The sequence below is a fragment of the Ambystoma mexicanum genome, chromosome 5p (genome assembly GCF_040938575.1).
Source record: "Ambystoma mexicanum isolate Mex_15411 chromosome 5p, UKY_AmexF1_1, whole genome shotgun sequence".
In the NCBI taxonomy this organism is placed as follows: domain Eukaryota; kingdom Metazoa; phylum Chordata; class Amphibia; order Caudata; family Ambystomatidae; genus Ambystoma; species Ambystoma mexicanum.
In genome coordinates, this window is record NC_090930.1 from 339,378,725 (window position 1) to 339,401,168 (window position 22,444).

Genomic DNA, 22,444 nt, shown 5'->3' on the forward strand with positions numbered 1-22,444 from the left:
CCTTTTCGCGTGTGCTACTTCCCTCGCACCCCTGTAATCCACGTACCCTGCCATATCACGTGTGGAACTTCCCGCGCAGCCCTGTAATCCACGTAGCCGGCCATATCGCGTGTGGAACTTCCCGCGCACCCCTGAAATCCACGTACCCTGCCATATCGCGTGTGGAACTTCACGCGCACCCCTGGAATCCACGTAGCCGGACATATCGCGTGTGCAACTTCCCGCGCACCCCTGAAATCCACGTAGCCGGCCTTTTCGCGTGTGCTACTTCCCTCGCACCCCTGTAATCCACGTACCCTGCCATATCGCGTGTGGGACTTCCCGCGCACCCCTGTAATCCACGTAGCCGGCCATATCGCGTGTGCAACTTCCCGCGCACCCCTGAAATCCACGTAGCCGGCCTTTTCGCGTGTGCTACTTCCCTCGCACCCCTGTAATCCACGTACCCTGCCATATCGCGTGTGGAACTTCCCGCGCAGCCCTGTAATCCACGTAGCCGGCCATATCGCGTGTGGAACTTCCCTCGCACCCCTGTAATCCACGTACCCTGCCATATCGCGTGTGGAACTTCCCGCGCACCCCTGTAATCCACGTAGCCGGCCATATCGCGTGTGGAACTTCCCGCGCACCCCTGAAATCCACGTACCCGGCCATATCGCGTGTGCAACTTACCGCGCACCCCGGTATGCACGCACACGTTTATTTTTTCTCTCTGCGCGTGTGTGTGTTTGTGGGTACCCCTTTGTACGTCTTTTGTCCTGGAGGGCATCAGTATTGGACATTGATCATGTCTGTATATAGGTGCTATTTGTTGGCGCACCTTTTAGCGCACATTTCTTGCAGGCGCAGAGACGCTACCGCCTGCTTTCTTGTGGCGGTCGTGTTTGTGCCTGTTTGTGCCTGTGCGCTGCTTTGAGCGTGCGCTTTTTTGCCCTATTCTATTCCATGAATACGTGTCGTATGCGAGCGTGTGGGCGTTCCGCGCACTTGCCTCCTAAACTTTCCCCGTGCCGCCCACATTCTTCCCCATTCCGAGTGTTGTGCCCCATTTTATTCCCCATTCCGAGTGTCCCGCCCTGTGTCCCGCCTACTTTAGAGCTGTGCGCTGCGCTCGGAGTGATGGCGCAGTGGCCGTGGCGCACGACGTTGGTTGACCTGTGCGCCGGCCTGCGCCTCGCGTTTTTTCCGCGCACGTCCTCTGCTTTTCTTGCGCAGGGACTTCCATGAATCGACGTGCGCTGGTTTCCCTGCGCTTTGCGCTGATTTTCGGCGCAGCGCACGTATCGGCCCCTCTGCGCCGGGATTTTCGGCGCACATTTATTCCATGAATCGGCCTGATAGTGTTCTTCAGGACACGTGTAATTTAGTTTATGTATGAACATTTCAGGACACCAATTGTGTTCTTAGAACACTTTCAATTGGGTAGCGAACACTACGAACAGTTGTACTGTTGTTCAGGACACATCATTTTCGTTTATTTACGAACATTTCAGGACACCAATTGTGTTCTTAGGACAGTTTTAAGTTGATAGCGAACATTACGGACATATATAGTGTTCTTTAGAACACTTTAATTTTTGTTTCTTTACGAACATTTCAGGACACTATGAGTGTTCTAAGAACATTTTGAACTTGCATGAGAACATTACGGACAGATGTAGTGTCCTCAGGACAGTTACATTTTCGTTTCTTTATGAACATTTCCGAACAACCGCGGTGTCCGTGGACACCTTAATTGGTTTTATCACAAGGAACTGAAAGTAATTACAACACAATATAAGAAAAGTAACTTTATTTCATATATATATATAAAATTATGACTGGGAAGGTGGGGCAGAAACGGAAACAAAAACAGGAGAATTAGGGATTTCTAGATAACTGGGATCAGGTGAAGAAGGGAAGGAAATCTCATCGAAACGCTTTGGACAATAGACAGGGTTTGGGGTTACCTGCGTGGGATAGGGTGAGGGGGGACAAGTGCAGGTTGGACAATGGTGTGCTGTTGGGGGTTTCACATAATTTTCCACAAAGTTTTTCATATCCATAAAATTTTGCATAAGGTCGTCCATTTTTTGATTAATCTGCTGTAGAGTGATATCCTCTGATTGTTGTTGTGAGATGCTTGGAATTTTTATATGGTCTGTAATTAAAAAAAAAGTATATGTTAAATGTATACAAAATAATATTTATTAATTGGTTTATATAGTAAAGTGTGTACCATTAGGTGGACTATTTTCTAACATTTCCTCTCGTGGGAAATGCTCCTCTAGCCAGTCGAGAGTACTACACATTTCTGAGAGAAAACAAAAAAGTAATATGTTTTTTTTTCTAATATAGAAAGTTTATAAATATATGAGTAAAAAGAAGTGCACTTACTATGTCTGGTGAGATATGTAATCAGTAGTGTATACGTCTGGTCTTGCTGTTGGTTGTGGAGCGTCTGTGAGGTAATTATGGTGGAAGCCACTTTATCTTCTTTTGGTATATTCCATTTTAAAACATATTGTATTTACATGAATGGTTAGTGTGTTACATATATGGGTAACATTTTTTAAGTATTACTACATATACTTTGTATGTGTGCTGCTTTGTGAATTTGTTAAATGTTCCTATGTTATGATATAACTATTACACATACTTCCCCAGAGTATTTACGTGGTGGTACTGTTGTCCAAACATGTTTGTGGACAGTCAAATTCAGTAGAAAGGGTTCAGTATGTTCCATATTATATGTACATAAAGTCAAAGTTATTATTGTTAAGTTGTGCTACTAAAAAACTATGAAAGTCAGTAAAAGAACTTTGTTAAAGGGACGTTATGGTTAAGTTGCGCTAATAAAAACCTATGAAATTCAGTAAAAAAACTTTGTTAAAGGGACGTTATGGTTAAGTTGTGCTACTAAAAACCTATGAAATTCAGTAAAAAAACTTTGTTAAAGGGACGTTATGGTTAAGTTGCGCTACTAAAAACCTATGAAATTCAGTGAAAAAACGTTGTTAAAGGGATGTTATGGTTCCAAGTAAAACCGAAAAACCCTTGAAATTCGCCAGTTATGGTAAGCTAAGCAACCATAACTCGCGCCACCATCGTGCACTGCTAAGACTAACACCCAGGACATCAAAGATGACATCACAAATGTCATTGATGACATCACTGATGACATTACATGTGTATGTACTTCTCATGAAATATGTGTAGAAGGGATTCTTATTATGTTGCGAAAAAAGTGTCAAGAATCATTGCAAGAAATATACCCTAATAAGTGCATTGAACAATGCATTGATATAAATAGCATCCTATTATGGGGTTCTATCTAGTATACTAAGCTACTCATACAGAATCATAACATTGTGTGCAGCGTACAAGATGAAGGTATGATATTCGTAATGTTCATATGTTGAATAATGAAATGATAATTGTTTTCTTAATAGATTTTTGTGTACTGTGAAATATGTAATAAGTAGCTAATAAAACCCATGTATTACATAATTGCATTACTATAGACAAAACACAAAGACACAAGAACACATACCAATATGGCTACATACAGAGAAAGTGAAGTTAGCAAAAAAGCACAAGTAGTAGCAGAAACAATTCATAACTTAACTGATTAGTTTCATGCAAATCAATGATTGCTCTGTTTCAAAGCTGCTATTTACCCTATGTATATGTATCACTTGATGTGATTGGACCCAAAGGAAAGTAGTGTGAGTACAATGTATACAAATATGACCATATACAGGGAAAGTACAGCCATAAAAAAAACAACAGAACTATCAGAAAGTGCTCATAAGTCTAGTGATTATCTTTATGCACAAAAAGGATTGCTGTCTTTCAAGCTTGTGTTTTCCCATATGTATATGTTTCATATGATGTGACTGTACTCTAAGGGAATTACTGTAAGAACCTACTAAAAGGATATGTCTACAAATAAAATAAAATTCTTAGTTTCTGACTGTTACTGAAGAAAACCATGTGGCCTAGATATATCATCAAAAGAAAAAATAGTGAGCCAGACATGTGATGTCATCAGTGATGTCATCAATGACATTTGTGATGTCATCTTTGATGTCCTGGGTGTTAGTCTTAGCAGTGCACGGTGGTGGCGCGAGTTATGGTTGCTTAGCTTACCATAACTGGCAAATTTCAAGGGTTTTTTGGTTTTACTTGGAAACATAACATCCCTTTAACAAAGTTTTTCACTGAATTTCATAGGTTTTTAGTAGCGCAACTTAACCATAACGTCCCTTTAACAAAGTTTTTTTACTGATATATATATATATATGTATATATATATGCCATATTACTGCTGGCAAAATACCACTACATGCTGGCAATAAAATGCCATTGCATTTGCAATAAAAAAATGGCCTTACATTTTGGTAAAATAAAATAAATGCCATTACATTTGGTAAAATGCTCTATATGTCCTTACATCCCCCAGGACTTTGTAGGGTGTTATCAGTCTCTTTCCTTGTTTTTCCAACAAACCATCTCCTAATACACACCCATCAGATAATGGGACGAGGAAGAGACATCCCAGAGCCATGCCTACTCTCTTTATTGACACATACAAACACAGACACCACTCTGATACTGAGACAAGGAAGAGGGATGCCTAGTACCAAGACTGTTATGTAGTGAACAAACATTGCCTGCACCTGAGGCCAAGGGGGCAGTACAAACGGCCCAGTCACATAAAGCTAATGCGATCACCTGTGGACTGCTTGCAGGAGAAGCTGGAGATGATGCCAGGGAGACACACAGCCGAAGCACCAACGAGCTGTAGAGCCACTGCAGCAGAAGCGAATTGTGGTGGGAACACTCAGAAGGTCTCTGGAAGCAGAGATGATCAGCATACATGCCGGAGCCAGGGAGACTCCATCTCCGTACAACCATACAACCGAGGGGGCACAGATCCTGCAGGAGAGGTGCGCCGAGACGGGAGCAACACAGTCACAGCAAGCCTGCTACCATGGATAACAGCACCTGGAGACAGCATACCCGGTGAGTCAGAGAGACTGATTGACTCCGGGACGCTGAGGTGTGGACTGCGTGGTTGCTGCAGGTCGGGTCGCTCGGAATTGAGCGAGAGAGCAGTTGGGCGATATGAATGCTGGAAAAACCTGAACAAAATTATTCTGATAAGCACGATAATCCGAAGCTGCAGAGAAAACCCAAGGGCATTTTTTTTGTAAATACCAAACTGAAAAAGAGATTAAATTGACAATGTCAAGAGAGAGCCAGGGAAACGGTAATATTTGAACTAGTGGGTACAACTTCCCAGCAGGAGAGTAAACTGGGAATCTGTTGTTTGTCTATTCAATGTGTGCTGGGGCCACTTCAGTGGAGCAGTATCTCATGTTGATTGTAGGCTGATATGATGAGCACAATGATGTGTGGAAGATTGGCACAGATGCAATACTGATAAAATTGGTTTAGGTTTGCGCTTTTGTGTTCATAGCCAGACAGGGCCAGACAGGGAGGAAATGCAAAGTAGGCCTTAGACAAAGGCCTTTAATAGGGCCGTCGTCATCTGTCAGCTCCAAAGAGGAATTAGTTGAAATAAGAATGGTTGGCCAATGAATGTCCGGCAAAGGTAGGTCGACGAAGGGGCCCAACACAAGTGTGTTGGTCGTGGAAATGCTGGCAGCCATATTTGCATGATCTTTAGATGCAGAAGCCCAATGGGATTTATCTGTGGCTTTTTGGCATCATGGCACATCTCCTGCGGTACTCCTGTGCTATGATGGGGATGAAGCCAGGCCAGAGAGGGAGGAAATGCGATTAGTTCTTAAACGAAGGCCTTTAATGGCATATGGTAATATTGATATGTGTTACTGTTGGATACTGACGAGGATGTGTGATGTTGGGGTAATGACATGGAGTATTATTGTCCACTGTGAAGAGGAAGAGGAATGCACAGTTAATGATATGGATTACTTTTAGCAACTGGCATTTGGAAATTGGATGTTGTCGGTCCTCTATATGCTGATAATAATAAAACATTATATTACATATGCAACACATGATACATACCCAGGTAAACACACACACACACACAAAAATATATGAATTAAAAATTATGAAAACACAATTCATTATTTTAATTTTTTTATGGATGTCGTATCTTTCCAACTCGGTCTATCTGTAGCTTTGTTTACATTATTTACATACTGAGCTACACACTTGTACTCGGTAGAACCAAATACAGAATTGTGTATTGCTGATATATGTTGAGTGACCCTGATTGGGTAGAAGATTTCTTTGGCACAAAATCACATTAACACCCCATGTGACATCACAAAACTTTCTACACCACCCCTGAATTACATGATTGTGCTGATCATTCAAAAACACTGTTTTGCCATTGGTTCTCAATGCCCAATATAAAAAATGGCTTTGAGATAGCAAGTGGTGAGATATTCACACTGAGTCTGACCAATGATGTGCCCCACGGGCACCAGCGAGATCACTGTACAATCTTTCACCCTAGAGACACTGAAACCTCTCTCAGCTGATTGGCTCCATGCCATGTGACCCATAACCCCTACCCCAATGCTATGGTCCCCCAGCACTCTTCTCATACATTGAAGCCAAGTGTAGTCTGAAAAACCCATGTCACACTGTGGCTGAATTATAATAAACTGTATTTGATTTTTATTTCTCTGTCAATTTTCCTTATGCAGCCAGGTGAGAAGGATATTGGTCTCAAATTAATCTGTTAAAATGATTTAGATGGGGCTACGTTCTCCTGGGAAACTCCAGTCATGCAACATTTCTGCACAAAGTTTCTACAGAAAGATCAATAAGTACATACTGCTTGTCACACACAGACTTGCAGCTATTTTATTATGATCTGTCTGTGAGAAATGCTTTTCTAACATAGGCCTAGAAGAAAATGACTTCTCTACTGTTCACATATTGCTCAAAAGCGACCCTACCACATTAAACGTCCACCCCACCCAGTGCCACTCTTTACAACTACCCATTACACCAACCAAAGCACCCACCCTTCATTGGACCTGGACTTCTCGCACTGTGCCTGCTTTTGTGTCCCCTTATGCAAGCAGCGCTGCGTTCAATGGCGTCTGCACCCCCAATGTCACCCACCACATTGGTCTCGACGTCACCATGTTACTTGCACAACTGGTACATTGCACCACCCTTGAGAGCACTGAACCTGAACCTTTACAACATGGGGATCTGGTCACTGGTCATGGCCATGAAACGTGATTTGTGGGATATATTGTTTGGGGCATCGAGCATAGCCTGTTGATGGCTCCCAAAAATTGGGCCACTGTCTATGAATCTGTTGCATGACATGTGGGATCTGGCCACTGACCATGTCCATGAGGGATTATATTTGGTATAGAGTGTTTGGGGTATGGGAAGGTGGTTCTTAGTTGCTCTTTTCGGCTTTGCATTTGTCAATAAAGAAAACAGAATATAGTTAGTTGCAGAACATAATGTGGAAAGCATACATACGTTCACTATAATACACACTTTTTTACCCTCATGTGGTTGTAATAAAATATGTCTTATTGGGGAAAAAATCTAAGGTGGATTAAAAACATAGTTTTTTCAGTTTTAGTGAATGTTTTGATAATGGTATATTTAATGGTAGCTTACTATAAACTTGCATAATGAATGTGTGTTTGCCAAGTTCATTCTAATTGCTCTATCCATATTTTTCAATGCTGCAGTCTTTCCTGCAGTCTGCATTGTTCATGGAAAGGGAAGATACTCCATATAATGTATGAAAGGGTACTATTAATTTCATCAATTAATGTTCAAACAGATTCTGTGCCAGAAGAGGATAAAGAGGTATTAGCATCAATTACAATTATGGCGCAGCAATTACAATTATGGCATCTGTGGTGTTTATCACTCTCCTTCATGGGTTACTACTAACTCCAAACTATAGGATGTGGAGGACATGGAGGTGGGGATTATATAGGCCATAAAATTAATAACAGTGCTTGGTTTAGGAGATACAAGAGCCAATAGAAGGTCCATATATTATGGTGGAGATGGCACATTTATAGCATTAATATGTGTTCAACATTCATATGTAGTAAACTATTGTTGTATTAACATGTTTCCAATCATTGCTTATGTGGGGAAAAAGGAGATGGATTGAAAAAAGAATAATTTTAGTGTGAGTGTTAGTACGTGTTTTGATAATACAAATCCTTTTATATATACTAAATGGCATTTTCTAACTTTTATTTAAGAAATATATGTTTTAAGTGTTAGTATAAGTTAGTATTTTTTGTACAATTAATAGTATTGTTACATACTTTGTTTTGTCTCTTGGAGTTGGTTTTAAAGAGGTTATATACTCAAATTCTAACTATATTATCAGTGTAAATATACATTTAAAGTATACATTAAATATTGAATTCTGGTTTAAGGGATATTAATTAGGCATTGAGTAGATTTGCCAGTAACATTTGTTTCTGTGTAACAGAAGTATTAGTACTTTAAAACCAAACACTTGTTTGTTTGAAACATGCAGTGCAGTGTCCTGACGTGGTTGTGGCACCAGTCTGGTAAATTATGCCTATTGTAGTGAACGTTTTGCTGCCAAGATTAACTTGTGCATGTGTGAAGTTCTACATTGTATCATTAAAGCATTAATATACCATTGGCCATGTATATTTATTTGTACTGTAGAACGATGATCTGAATTGCAAAATGAGTACAACTTGCCATGGTTTGAATTTTGCAGAAGTTGTTGACATGATATTAGATACATACACACATCGCTCATTGGGAACATGGTCCTGTGAAACATGGTTGCAGTGACTGCCTGTAGGTTTCTAGGTATATGTAATATGTGGAATTTCATTTATACCCTAGTTTTCGATGTATGCTACTTCTAGTAAGTAGAAGAGAATGTTTGGGGATCTGCATTTGCATTTTTTCTGAATTTAACGATTCTTGCACAGTGGTCCACTACCTGTTTTAAACCTGATAGACCAATGATCGTGTCAGGTTTGTTATTTACATTTCTGTGATGGAGGAGGTGTTGAAATTCAGAATACATTTACCTACAGGTCTTCAGACTGACATTTATATTATTGCTGTCTATGCTGCCAAGGGTGGTATGGCATTCTTGAAACCTAATGCTTTGATATGGGTTGGCCTTTGACTTTTGTTGGCTGTAGGAGATCTCCAAACATGATGACATGTTTTTCTCCAAACAGTTCTTCATAATCAATCTTAAGGACATGTGAGGAATCCTTTGGATCCCTAACCAAAACCCTGCCTAAAGAAGAGACACTCTTACCACCATGCCAGAAGAGGTCACGGCTTATTGTCATTTTAACATCTCTCACCCTCCTATTAAAACTGAGGTGGTAATTCTAAGGTTTTAAGCCAACAACATATTATCCCAAAATAACTCATTGTTTGTATCCCTAAAACCAAACATCCTCCTCAATATCAAAAGTATCATACCAGGAATTGTGGAAATGTTGCCTTCTCTAGACCTTCTTACTCTAATAAGGTTGAAACCTACAGTTCCTCTTTTGAAAATACTAAAGGAAATAAATCTAACTTTAATTCTAAAAAAGAAGTGGAAATAAACAAATGTCACTAAAGTGAACTACATGTCTCAGCATCCCATATGGACTGAGATGACGAAGAGGGCTGAAGAGGCATGTAGAAGTGAAGGATAGGCAAGCAGGCCTAACAACAAAACCATTTGCCACACCTAAGAGGCATAATATGCTGCAGGAGGAGAGGAAGAAGCTGGAGCACGAGCTAGAAGTCTGGCACTAGTAGTAGAAGGAGACGAACGCAAGGCTGGCAGTTCATGAGGAAGTGTGATCACTTTAGGGACACAGGGACGATAGGAAAGCAGATTTCACCTACAATTTCTGAGCGGGTCCTCTGTTCACAAAACCTGCCTTGCTGTGGCTGCACTATGAAAAACGTGTCAAGATTGAAGTTCTGCCCAGTTGCACCTAGTGACAATATTTGTAGAGCTTTGATTGTGCTGCAAACCGAAGCCCATTTACAGAAGCAAGCTGAGGGACAGAGGGGTGAAGGATACTCCTGGTGGTAAAGGCCATACCAGAGATACCCATCCTGCAGATGGTTGTAGGTCCCAAAAGAGCCTAAAGTAGTAGCAGAAGGAGAACAAGTCAGCTTGTGGAAGCAGCCTCCAACCACAGTGTTCGTAGAGCCAGTGAATGAAGCTCTGTGTTCAGGTTCACTTTGAAAACCTTGCTTGTGTTACAAGCTCTATATTAACTCATGTAAGAGTGGTAGCAAGTAAAAATTGTCATTGTAAAGAGGCCGCTTACAAAGAAAATGTATCATGCACACTTCTAATGCAAGTCAGAGTACTCGCGTATAAAAGAAAATCTTTTATTTTCCATTGTTGAATTGTTTAACGTTGCCAGACTGGTCTCATCACTTCAATTAGGAAGGGGAACACTTTCCCAAACCACTTGGAAACTTAAAGCTGACTTTCACAAACTGTTACAAGGCATAATACATTAAACAGATGTTGTGTGTGAACAATTGTGATTCTCAACCCGAAGTCAGAGTATAACTCTGTGTTAATAAAGGGCAATACATTTCTTTATGGGTCTTTAAAGGTAAAGATCCTCCGCAATGAATGGTTGTGTCTACCTAAATATGTTTCTCTTTTGAAGATTGAACTTTGTAACATCCAGAAGAAGTATTCTGTAAATGTAGAAGTTTCTAAACTGATGGGAACATGCATTACCCAAGACAGTAGACAAATTCATTCTGTAGTGAAACCAACCCTGTTAAAATCTATCTACCTACATTCTGAAGTATTTTTTTATTTTTTGAAATTTTATTTTCAATTTAAATATTAAAACATCACATTAAATAACTTCAAGATAACAAAATAACTATGTACAAAATTACAAAGCGATAAATAAATAAGCCATCCCACCCCCCTGTCCCTTGGTCCACATCTGATATTATACAATTGTCAGGTTCAATACAATGAAAGAAATCTCTCCTATATCTTCTTAAACAGCATATTCTTGCCTTGTTTTCTGTACAAAAAACTTTCCACATCAGCCAGATTATGCATTTCATGTATCCAAACATCAGTATTTAAGGTAACAGCAGTTTTCCAATTCTTTAGGATGTTTTTTTTTCCAACCATGGCACCACTAAATAACCATTTCTTCTGGCATTGAGTAAGATCTACCAAGATTTCATCATACCCCAGCACCAATGTTTTAAAATCAAACACAATCCTCTCATTCCAAACCTTCTCGAAGATCGCACCTATTCCTACCCAAAATTCCTGCACCTTCCTGCAATCCCACAGCATATGCTCCAGTGTACCGGTCTCATGAACACAAGCCCAACAACCAGTATCATCCTTCAGACCTCTCTTTCATAACCTGTCAGGGGTCCAATAAACCCGGTTCAGGATTTTAATTTATCTCGTCCTCTCAGTCAATCCAAAGGAACAAAGTTTAACATTTGAACACATTTTTGTCCATAACTCCACCGTAATGTCAGAACCAATCCTTCGACTCCACTCATCTCTGAGCAAGTCATTGCCTTTATATTTGTTCACAATTAGTTTGTATACTTGGCTAGCTAGTCCACATTCCCCAACCCTCGTCTCTCTTGTGAATTCATCCAAATTCATTCTAGCCTTCAAGTCAATCACACCAATAGCATTCCTTAATTTTCTGTAATCTGAGACCTTGAAATGTTCAATATTAAGGGGGTAATTCATAGATTTCAGCGCAGAGGCAGCACACGCGAGCAGCGCAGAGAGAGAGCGTGCACCAGCGTGCACCAGCCGTGTGCACTAAACAGCATTCTGGCGCACCGCGTATTCATGGAATTATCAAGCCATTTTGAACGCTGGCGCAGAGAACATCCCGCTGAGCCAATTACGCCCCCAAGAACGCCCCTTGCACAAGGAAAAGGCATTGAAATCCCCAATTCAGCACAAAGGCCCGTGCTAACCCTGCACCAGCTTACAGGGCCAGTACACTGTCATTGCGTGAATATACTATGTGCACCCCGCTCACGGCACCCACAAGTTGTGAAAATGTACTGCTGCACCCCTCGGAATACGTGTATCCCGCTCGCGCCAGGTAAATTGCACAGAAAAATCATGCCCCTGTGGCATGGGCTGCCTGTGGGGCATGCCCAGGGTGGATGGGCTGCCTGCGGGGCATGGGGTGGGTGAGTGGGCTGCCTGTGGGGCATGCCCAGGGTGGATGGGGTGCCTTCGTGTATTTCGGGGGTGCGCAGATATGATATGATATGATATGGCATTTGTAACGCACCTATACACAAGTGTTTCAAGGCGCGACGAGGCAGGGAGGGGGGAACAAGGGGAAGACAGACAACGATCCTACTAGGCCAGGTGTCTTTCAGACAGCGCAAGTGCAGGGGTAGGGGGAAAGGAAAAGTGCAAGGGGAAGGGGAGGGGGGAAGTGCAGGACAAGTAAGTAGAATAAGTAAATAAATAGGGCCAGCTGGTGGCAAGTGCAAGGTAAGTGCAGACAAGTGCTGGGAAAGGGGGGGCTGTAGGAATACAGAGACAGTCCCTCAGTGCAGGGGTTGCCAGGGAGGCAGTGCAAGAGGAGAGTGGCTGGGACCAGGAGCGAGGTCGGTGAGAGTGGCCCAGTTGCAGATTTGGTGCAGATTCAGTCGAGACTTTAGCAGGGGAGAGGGAGAGAGAAAGCAGAAGCAAAGAGGAAGGTTTTGAGGTGCTTCCGGAACCGAAGATGGTTCTCCTCAAGTTTCAGGGAGGCAGGAAGGCTGTTCCAGAGGGAGGCCCCTGCCACGGCGAGAGATCGACCCCCGACTCGTTGCTTCGAGAAGCGGCTGACCCTGAGGGAGTTGGAGATGGATGAGCGAAGAGCTCGGGAAGGAAGATATTTAGGAAGAGCGAGTTGAAGGTATTTAGGCCCCAGGCCCCAAAAAGCCTTGTGGACAATGCAGAGGGTTTTGAACTTAATCCTCGCAGCCACTGGGAGCCAGTGTAGAGATTTCAGTCCTGGAGAGATACGGTCCCTGGGCTTGAGGCCAAGGACAAGTCTCGCAGTTCTGTTCTGGATGAGTTGCAGGGGGCGGTGAGTGGAGGCAGGCAGATTAAGATAGAGGCTGTTACAGTAGTCCAGCTTCGAGAGAACCAGGGCTCGAGAGACAGTGAGCTTCTGGGGGAAGGAGAGGAAGGGAAGAATACCTCTGAGGAGGTGCAGCTGGTAGTGTGACTTCTTAGAGACGTCAGACATATGAGGAGAGAAGGAGAGTGTGGAGTCGAAGATGGCCCCGAGGTTTTTTGCCTTGCAGGTAGGAGCAGGAGGAGGGCCAAGCGAGGATGGCCAGAGAGCTACAGGGAAGGAGGGAGTGGGTGTGCCGATGAGTAGAATCTCAGTCTTACTAGCATTAAGGAAGAGGTCATTGGCGGCACACCATTCCTGGATGGCAGACAGACAGTCAGAGATGAGGGAAGGAAAGGAGGAGGCCGAGGGTAGCCTGAAAATGAGCCCGGTGTCGTCCGCATAGCACTGAAAGTAGGGGCAGAGAGCGGTGATGCGGTGGGCAAGGAGTGCCAGATACTGGTTGAACAGCCAGGGAGAGAGATTAGATCCCTGGGGAACACCACAGGTGGAGAAAAAGATGTCAGAGAGGAAGGACCCAAGTTGGACCTGGGAGGGTCGATTGGAAAGGAAAGAGGTCAGCCACGCCAGAGCCTGACCAGTGATACCCAGGTCATCACGAAGACGGTTGAGCAGGATGGCATGGTTGACAGTGTCAAAGGCAGAAGAGAGATCGAGCAGAATGAGAACACACGGAGTGTTGGAGTCGAGGTTCAAGAGCAGGTCCTCACGAAAGTTCAGGAGAGCAGTTTCCGTGCTTCTGGCCGCTCTGAAGCCAGATTGATGGTCATGGAGACTACCAACAGTTTCAGCATGGAGGTTAAGCTGGGAGATGGCCAGTTTCTCCAGGAGCTTGCCTAGGAAGGGAGTGATGGAGATTGGGCGATAGTTAGCCGGGCAGGAGGGGTCGGAGGAGGGTTTCTTAAGAAGAGGGTGCACAAGGGAGTGCTTGAGCGGGGATGAGAAGACTCCAGAGCGAAGGAGTGGTTGCAAAAGTCAGCCAGGGCAAGAGCCAGGGAGTCGATGTGGTCCTTGATAGTTTTGGAGGAACAGGGGTGAACCTGTTTAGACGAGACTTTCATAGTCGGACTTGTCTGGAAACCTCGTCAGCAGAAAAAAGTGGAAAGGCAGAGAAGGAGGGAGGAGGGGTGGCTGCAGAAGGGCCAGAGGAAGAGTTGGGAAGAGAGTTTCTGCAAGTTTCACACGCGATAGGGCTTGAGCCAGAGCGGGGTATGTGTATGTCGGGGGTGCACGGGGAGTTTCATACGCGATAGGCCTTGTGCGAGCGGGGTAAGTGTATTTTGGAGGTGCGCGGGAAGTTTCACATGTGATACTCCAGGCGAGAGCGGGGTACGTGTATTTGGGGGGTACGTGGGGAGTTTCACATGCGATAGGCCTTGTGCGAGCGGGGTACGTGTATTTTGGGGGTGCGCGGGAAGTTTCAGACGCAATGCTTCAGGCAAGAGCGGGATACGTGTATTTCGGGGGTACACAGGGAGTTTCACACGCGATAGGCTTTGTGCGAGCGGGTTACTTGTTTTTTGGGGGTGCGTGGGAAGTTTCACACGTGATACTCCAGACGAGAGCGGGGTATGTGTATTTGGGGGTACATGGGGAGTTTAACACGCTATTTGGCATTGTGGGCCCTCCTGGGTGTGCGGTTTCCCCCCTCCCCATGCCCTGCAGGCAGCCCACACCACAGGGGACTGCCCTACAACCCTCACCATGCCCTGCAGGCAGCCCACATGGCACCATGCACTTGTGAGCACTCTTGTGAGCCTCGACTCATGTCCCCCCACTCCACCCCCAGTGAGGGACACTGCCAGCAGGCCCTGACTCATGTCCCCCCACCCATCCACCCACCCCCAGTGAGAGGCAACTACCAGCAGGCCCGACTCATGTCCCCCCACCCATCCACCCACCGCCAGTGAGCACAACTCCCAGCAGGCCCTGACTCATGCCCCCCACCCATCCACCCACCCCCAGTGAGGAGCAACTGCCAGCAGGCCCCGACTCATGTCCCCTGCACCCTTACCCACCCAGCAGTGACGGCACCTGCCAGCAGGCCCTGACTCATGTCCCCCTGCTGCCCCACCCACCCAGCAGTGACGGGCACCTGCCAGCAGGCCCCGACTCATGTCCCCCCACCCATCCACCCACCCCCAGTGAGGGGAAACTGCCAGCAGGCCCCGACTCATGTCCCCCCACCAATCCACCCACCCCCAGTGTGGGGCAACTGCCTGCAGGCCCCGACTCATGCCCCCCCCAACACGTCACCACGATCAACACTCATGGCCCTTATGGCCACCCAAATCCCAACCCACGCCACCCCAGTCCAAACACCCAACCAAGTATTCCATCCACTCCACATTGAAATCCCCATGTCATGATAGATCCGAAACAACAAGTATGCACATCAATACATGTCCGTCAGACACACACAATGGGGGCAAGCGAATGAGAAAACCCACATCGTGACATGCACGAAACCAATGAGAGAATACCACAAAAATGAAGTATGAAATCAAAATGTATTAAATACAAAATCAACGGAATGAAAGAAAATCACACAAGAAAAAAATAATAAACAAAAGGATGGATGTCCAAAATTAATGAAAAATATATGAATACTGAATCCAAATAAATCCAAATGAAAATGGGTCCAAAGGGTTCGTCCATCAAACCAAATCCAAAGGTAAAAAAAATAGAAAACCATTGCTCCATGGGAAAAAAAAAATCAATGAAGTCAAATCCAGTCCTGAACTATATACAATGTAAAAATCCAATGTCCATGAGCCCAACAATCCAAAGGAACCCTACAAAAAACCCTACCTAATAAATAACTATATACAAAAACGTGGGGCATAGTCCATGCGCCCCAAATGAAAGAAAAATAGAAAGGAAACCTAACACTAATGAACTATATACAATGGCGGCAGGCAAGTCCTACGGTTCACTTGTGATTTCCCAGGCCAGGGCATCATCCAACTCCTGTTCAACGTCCTGGAGGCGGGACTGTTCCCTGGCCCCGAGGTCTTGTAGGGATAATGCCATGTCCACCGTCAGTTGAGGAGTGGGTCGTCATAAGGCCCAGCACATGGAGGAACCCAGCTCCGGTGATCCCTCCTAGCCAATCGACGCAGTCAACGAGGCAACTGAAATAACGTGCAGCGTCCTCAAGAGAACCTTGCATATTGTCCTGGATGGCAAGTTGATGCAACGCCACCCCAGCCAGGACAGGCTCAACACGGTCCCGGATTGCCACGTCTGCAGGGAAAGGAAGGCCAGTTTTTGTTAGTGGATCCCCTCCCTGAAAAAGGGTCTGGATGAAGGCATCCCTGCTGGTGCGGGATGACGCAGTCACAGGATCGGGGACAGTATTACACACAGGCACCTCTGTGGCCGCCTGTGTTGGCTCCTGTCCCTGCCCCTGGACTGCACCACTACCACCAGTGGAATCCCCCTCCAGACCCCGTGTGTGGCCCTTCCACGGCCTCCTCCTCAACCAAACCCTCCACCAACCTGTATCACTCGGTGCCATTTTCCTCCATAGGCCCGTGTGGGGTCTCAGCTGCCCCTTCTGCTGCCACCAGACCCCTCACTCCCCGACGAGATGACAACCTGGGAGGGGGAGCTGGGCCTTGCGTCTCCGGCTGGCGGTGGGATCCCTGCCGCTGTGCTCCACAGCACCGTCTCCCCCCTCTTCATCAGTTGACGCTGCCGACAGGGAGAGACAGCGCACAGCCATCAGGGCACTGTACAATGGTCTGATATACACATGACAGTTGCATATGAGTGGTAGTGTCAAATTTCACACATGTCATCACACTCCCCAACACACCTATCATTTGAACCCACACACATGCGCAAATTAACAGGAATGTTGCAGCAGGCAGCACCATCCATATACATACAACAGCATGAGCATCCAAAGGTTAGCCTGATGTCACATGCAACACGGGGAGTGCCAAACACATGCACACATGCCACAAGACATACATGCATCCGTACATCTCCATCAACTGTCGCAGTTAAATCATCGGCATCCATATCTCATCTGCCAATCTGCCTCCTACATGTTGGTGTCACATGCATCCATGGTGTATCACAGTAGCACACATTTCAAATACACACACACGCACTTGTACATTGTGCACATACATGAAGGTGGAACCAGCATCCATGTGTCACACCACAACCATGCCACAGTACATACACATAATTATACACATGTGTGCACTGACACATGCATTTGGGCACCATGCATTTGATTAAATACACCATTGATGTGCCTCACACATGACTGGTCTCGCATGCGGGAGGCTCATGTCCCTGTACATACACATCCATACATGGCCCTTCCAAAACATATGTGCAACCTGCACACTCCTGCCACACCTCAACATGCACAGCATCCAATCAGTACGCATGGACACTTAACGCTCGACTCCGGACGGGTCTGCCTCTGAAGGATCTGGAGTTGGAGTGCTGGGTGTATGTGTTCCAGGACCCTCATCTGGACATCGGCAAGGCAGACCCGGTACCCCTCTGTATGCTTTGCCTTCAAGAGGCGCCGGTTCTTGCTGAGGGTCCTGGACCTGAAGTCCTCCCAGCGCTTCCAGACGTGTTGCATGTCGTGGGCTGCCACCCCCTCCACGTTGATGGCAGCCACAATGTCCTTCCAGATCCTCTTCCGTCCTTCATTGTCAGCGCGTGAAATTCCAAAGAGGGCATCATAATGCCCCAGGACTTGCTCCACCAGGATGCCAACTTCATTGGCACTGAAGATGGCAGACCTCTGCCTCTCTGCAGGGGGGTTGCCACTGGTGCCAGATGGTGTTGTGTCGGACATGGCAACCCCCGAGGCAGGTGTGGGTGGGCAACTGGATCCTGGGGCTGGGCCGTGGAGCGATGGAATGCCTGTCGGGAGTCTTCTGTTCCAGCAGTGGTGGTCACAGCAACTGGACCCCTGCAGATGGCTGACGTGCAGGCACCAAACAGCAGGGCACGTGGCCAGCAGGCAGGCAGGCAGCAACAGATGGCTGGTGGGAGTGTGCTCAAGGCTCTGGGGGGCAGGAAAAGGGCCTCTGGGCAGGAGCGTGGTCTTCCGTGTTTTGTCGCGTGGCCAGCTTGATATGGAGTGATTTGGCACGAGAAAAAACTGCACATCAGCGTGTAATTTGAGGAAAGACCCTTAGAGCGTAAGCGCATCTGTGACGAAACGCGTGCAGACTTTTCCTTTCACATGGGTGCATGTTGATTGTACACGTGCAAAAACTGCACGTCCGGGTGTCACTGCGTGTAATTGGAGGAAAGGCCCTTAGCGCGTACGTACGTAAGTGACGTTGCACGTGTGGGCTGGGTTAAAAGGTCCACGTAGGATGCCATTTTCTAGTATGTGCTTTTTGTGGAGAGCGAGCGGGTGATTCTTGTACTTCTTGTCAGTTCACATGCGATTACTTCACAACAGTTCCAGTTCGTACTCCTTGTATACTCAGACAGCGTTTAATTCTTCTTTTGGCGGGGTTGTTGCCAACGTGCACACAAGTGTCTTTTTCACGTTCTTTTTCCAGGCAGACGGTGAGTCGCACATGTATTTGTCAACTGTGGTTGCCCCCGTATGTCACGTACCCATTCAGAGGTCATTGTAGCCAGCGTGTAGCATGTGTACGCTTCTTTTTGTGTTTCTGGGCACCACAGCGTAGTGTGGGTTCTTTATTCCACGCATATGGGCTACCAGGGGTCGCCTGCATGTTAAATTTTGTTTTGGGGGTGCCTGAGCATTGCGTGACCCATCATCTTCCCCCAGTGGTCACAGACAGCCTTGCTAGAGCACTAGGGTACGTATTCCATCTAGTACCCTGCCCCTTTCACCCCAATTGCCCAGGACAATTGTTTACTGCACCTCCCATTTGCACAAGAACATCAGTGCCATGTTTGGGAGGCAACCAAGCTGAAAGGGAGGCAACGGTGGCCAACCTCCAAGAGGTGGGCGTGATAGGGGACATGGCCAGGATGTGCAGGGTGGCCCAAGAGGCCAGTGTGTGGAGGACCAATCAGGGACACCTATGCCCCCCAATGGGTCGGGGAGATGCAGCTGACACCATCCCAGCTCATGCCTTGTTAACACGGCCCATATTGTCAACTGAACTGGCACAGGATGACTCCTGGGCTGACTTTCGTGTCACTTAGTCAAAACCACGTGTGGCGGTGAAAGTTGCTGTCACCAGGCCCTGTGGATCTGGGGCACCAATGTCATCTACTACCCCAAGTAGCCAGGGTGAGGAGGCTGCAGGGGCAGCTGCAGCTCAATCCACCCCAGCTCTGAGTCTCCCAGCCGGGGCAGTGTTGGTCCAAGTCCATCACAGCGGGGTTGGTCCTGCCATCACCCAGCAGCCAATGTCTGCAGTGAGACCTTTGATCATCATGCCTTTGGCTACTTCCAGTGCCCAATACACCTGCGCTTCAGCCCCTACCAACCAGAGCGGCGTAAGCTACTCAGGGTCCGCACCACCACCCAAGAGGAAAAAGGGTGCTCTTGCGGTACAGGCTGGGATCCCAGACATGGCTCCCCCCTCAGGCGCATCAAGGAAGCGTAGTTTCAATGATGTGGAACTAGACGCACTTGTGGGCTATGTGTCGGCCCATGGCCACAAAATGCTGGTGACTGCAGGGTGCTAGACTATGACTGCTCAAAGTAGGGCCCACTGCCAGTGCATCGCGGACCAGATTAGAGCTCTTGGATTTGTCAGGCGCACAGCTGATGATTGCTCTAAGCGGTGTAATGACCTCAAACGCAGAGCAAAGAACAAGCTAGCTTCCAATCATGCCTCTAATCTGGTGACTGGCAGTGGGTCTCCACCAGAGGAGGAAGTACTCACAGAACATGAGTCTATCACTGGAGGCTTCATCACAGAGGATCAGATCCAAGGCGTGGGAGACCTACCAGATCTTGAGGCAATGTCCGGTGAGTGGCCATGCATGTGTGTGCACCCATGTGTATGTTGCTTGGGTGATGTGTTCTGATTGAGTAACTGGTGAGGCTGTGTAGTTATGACTGCTATGGGTCACCCATGTGGTGCCTCCAAACCATACCCGAGCCTTGGGTTTGGTTTTCAAGTATCCGTTCTGACCGTAGTTGACAATTTGCAACTGATTACTGCACTGATTGATGAACTCCTTTGCATGTTTACCACACGTATATGTGCCCTTCTGCCCGAAATGTAACATACTTCAGACATAGATAACACCCCACGATGGCCACATATGTTTCCTCATTATGGGAATGATTTCATCAATCAAGCAGATTGAGTAATGTGCACCTACACATGGTCTGCACACAATCACTTCGGGGCCCCTGTTTGAATGTTCAACATGACAGTTGTCTTCCTTCATGTCAAAGTGACCAACCATTGATGTATCCATGTGCCTGCCATCACTGCATTAGTGAATACTGGCTTTGTTGCAGCGTGTGGCACATGCATGTTTTGTCAAACTATGTTGCATGTTGTATCTCATGATGTCCATCTCACATGGATTGGTGACAGTACTGATTTGCTACCATCTGGGTGTCCTTGTCAAATCTGCCATGGCTATGCTACGTGCCATCTATGTGCTGGCATGTGTTATGTATGTGAATTGTCCGTGCCACTCACAGGCTAATGTGTGATGCCAGTGCTATCCAGCATGCTACAAATGTGTTGCTTTTCCATCTTGGAGTCCTCAGTGTCTGCTCTTTGCCCCCCCCTTCCAACGCATTGTCAGTGCATGCATGCCAGAGTTATTGTCATGTGTGACATGTGTCATTTATGTACTCAATGTCTGCCTCATCATGCCTATGTGTGTGGGCTGTGGTGCTCATGCCTGTTTCCATTACTTTTCTTTTTTGTTTTTGCAGGTGATGAGGCACTAGATGCTGTTGAGGAGGAGGAGATGGTGCAGAGGCAGGAGTACTCATAGCCACAACCAGGCACCAGTGGACGACGCGGGGTGGTTGTGGGTGAAATCCCATTACTCCTACAGACCATACTGTCCATGAATGTCTCTCTATGAATCAGGTGCTGAATCTGACATTGAGACATATGTCCCGTCGCAGGTGAGTTTTTCTGGCAGGGATGCTGTTCTGTCCAACCCACCTGCACTGGGGGTAGACCCCTCTATGGGGCATTCAGTATTGGAAAATCCGCCTGTGGTGGTTATTAATGCAGGGTCACACTCCACAATATTTGCTCCTGTTCCTGGGCCAGCAGATCAAAGAAGGAATGCAGTCATGCTGCCTCACGCAGTGTCAGTACAGCAAGGTGTACACCATCTTGCTCCAAACAGGTGTGGTGCCTGCCAATGCAGTGGCGGTGCGCCACCAGGCAATACTGTGTGGGCGAACTTCATGTACACTATAGCAGCACAACAGGGGGCATTGTGTGGGATGATGGCTCAGGCCGTGGATAGGGTGGCCACTTCCATTCTCCCCTCTGAATGGCAGGTGGAGCTCCAGCTGCAGGCAACAGAGTCCATTTGCCACTCACACAGGGAGGACATGTTGGGATCTGGACTGGACTGGACTGGAGATGGTGTGCACAGCCATATCTGCAGTGTCACAGGTCCCCAGGGATGCCCTGAGGTTAGAACACACGTCCCTCAGAGATACTCAGGGTGAACTTGAGGTGTCCAGGAGTACAAGGTCAGACAGCAGCTGGATCATCTAACACGTACACTTTCAGCTGAGCTCCAGGCAACCAGTGAGGAGATCCGGGCATCACGCGAGGCCTTGCAGGCAGAAATGCGTGCTACCATCATACTGCACAACCAAACCTTTCAGACCTGCATGCTTGCTGCCATAGAGGGGCATGCCAGGGCTTTGCGTGGTCTGCCTCCCATATGACGCCCACCTTCTGATGTACTACCAGAGGGTGATGACAGAGCAGGCAGTTCTACCACTGTAGGGTAGCCATGCAGGACATGAGCCCATGAAGGGTTTTTTTTTTCTCAACATCCACGCATGTGGGTGTTGAGGTGCACCCTGTACCTCATCCCTCCTGGTGCCCCCCGAGTCCACACATGGCCATTTTTTTTTTTTTAATTTTTATTTTTATTAGGTTTTTTCACATTTCATTCCGATTTGCAAAATGAAATTAGTATTTAATTAATTTGTTATCTTTATTTCTTCTTTTTTCTATTTATTATTTTCATTTTATTTTAATTCTTGATTTGTTATTTTGATTTTCATATATATATTTTTATTTGGTTATGCTTCTGATTTTTACTTTATTATTTAATGTGTTTCTTTTACTTTACATTTACTTTTTCTTTTTCTA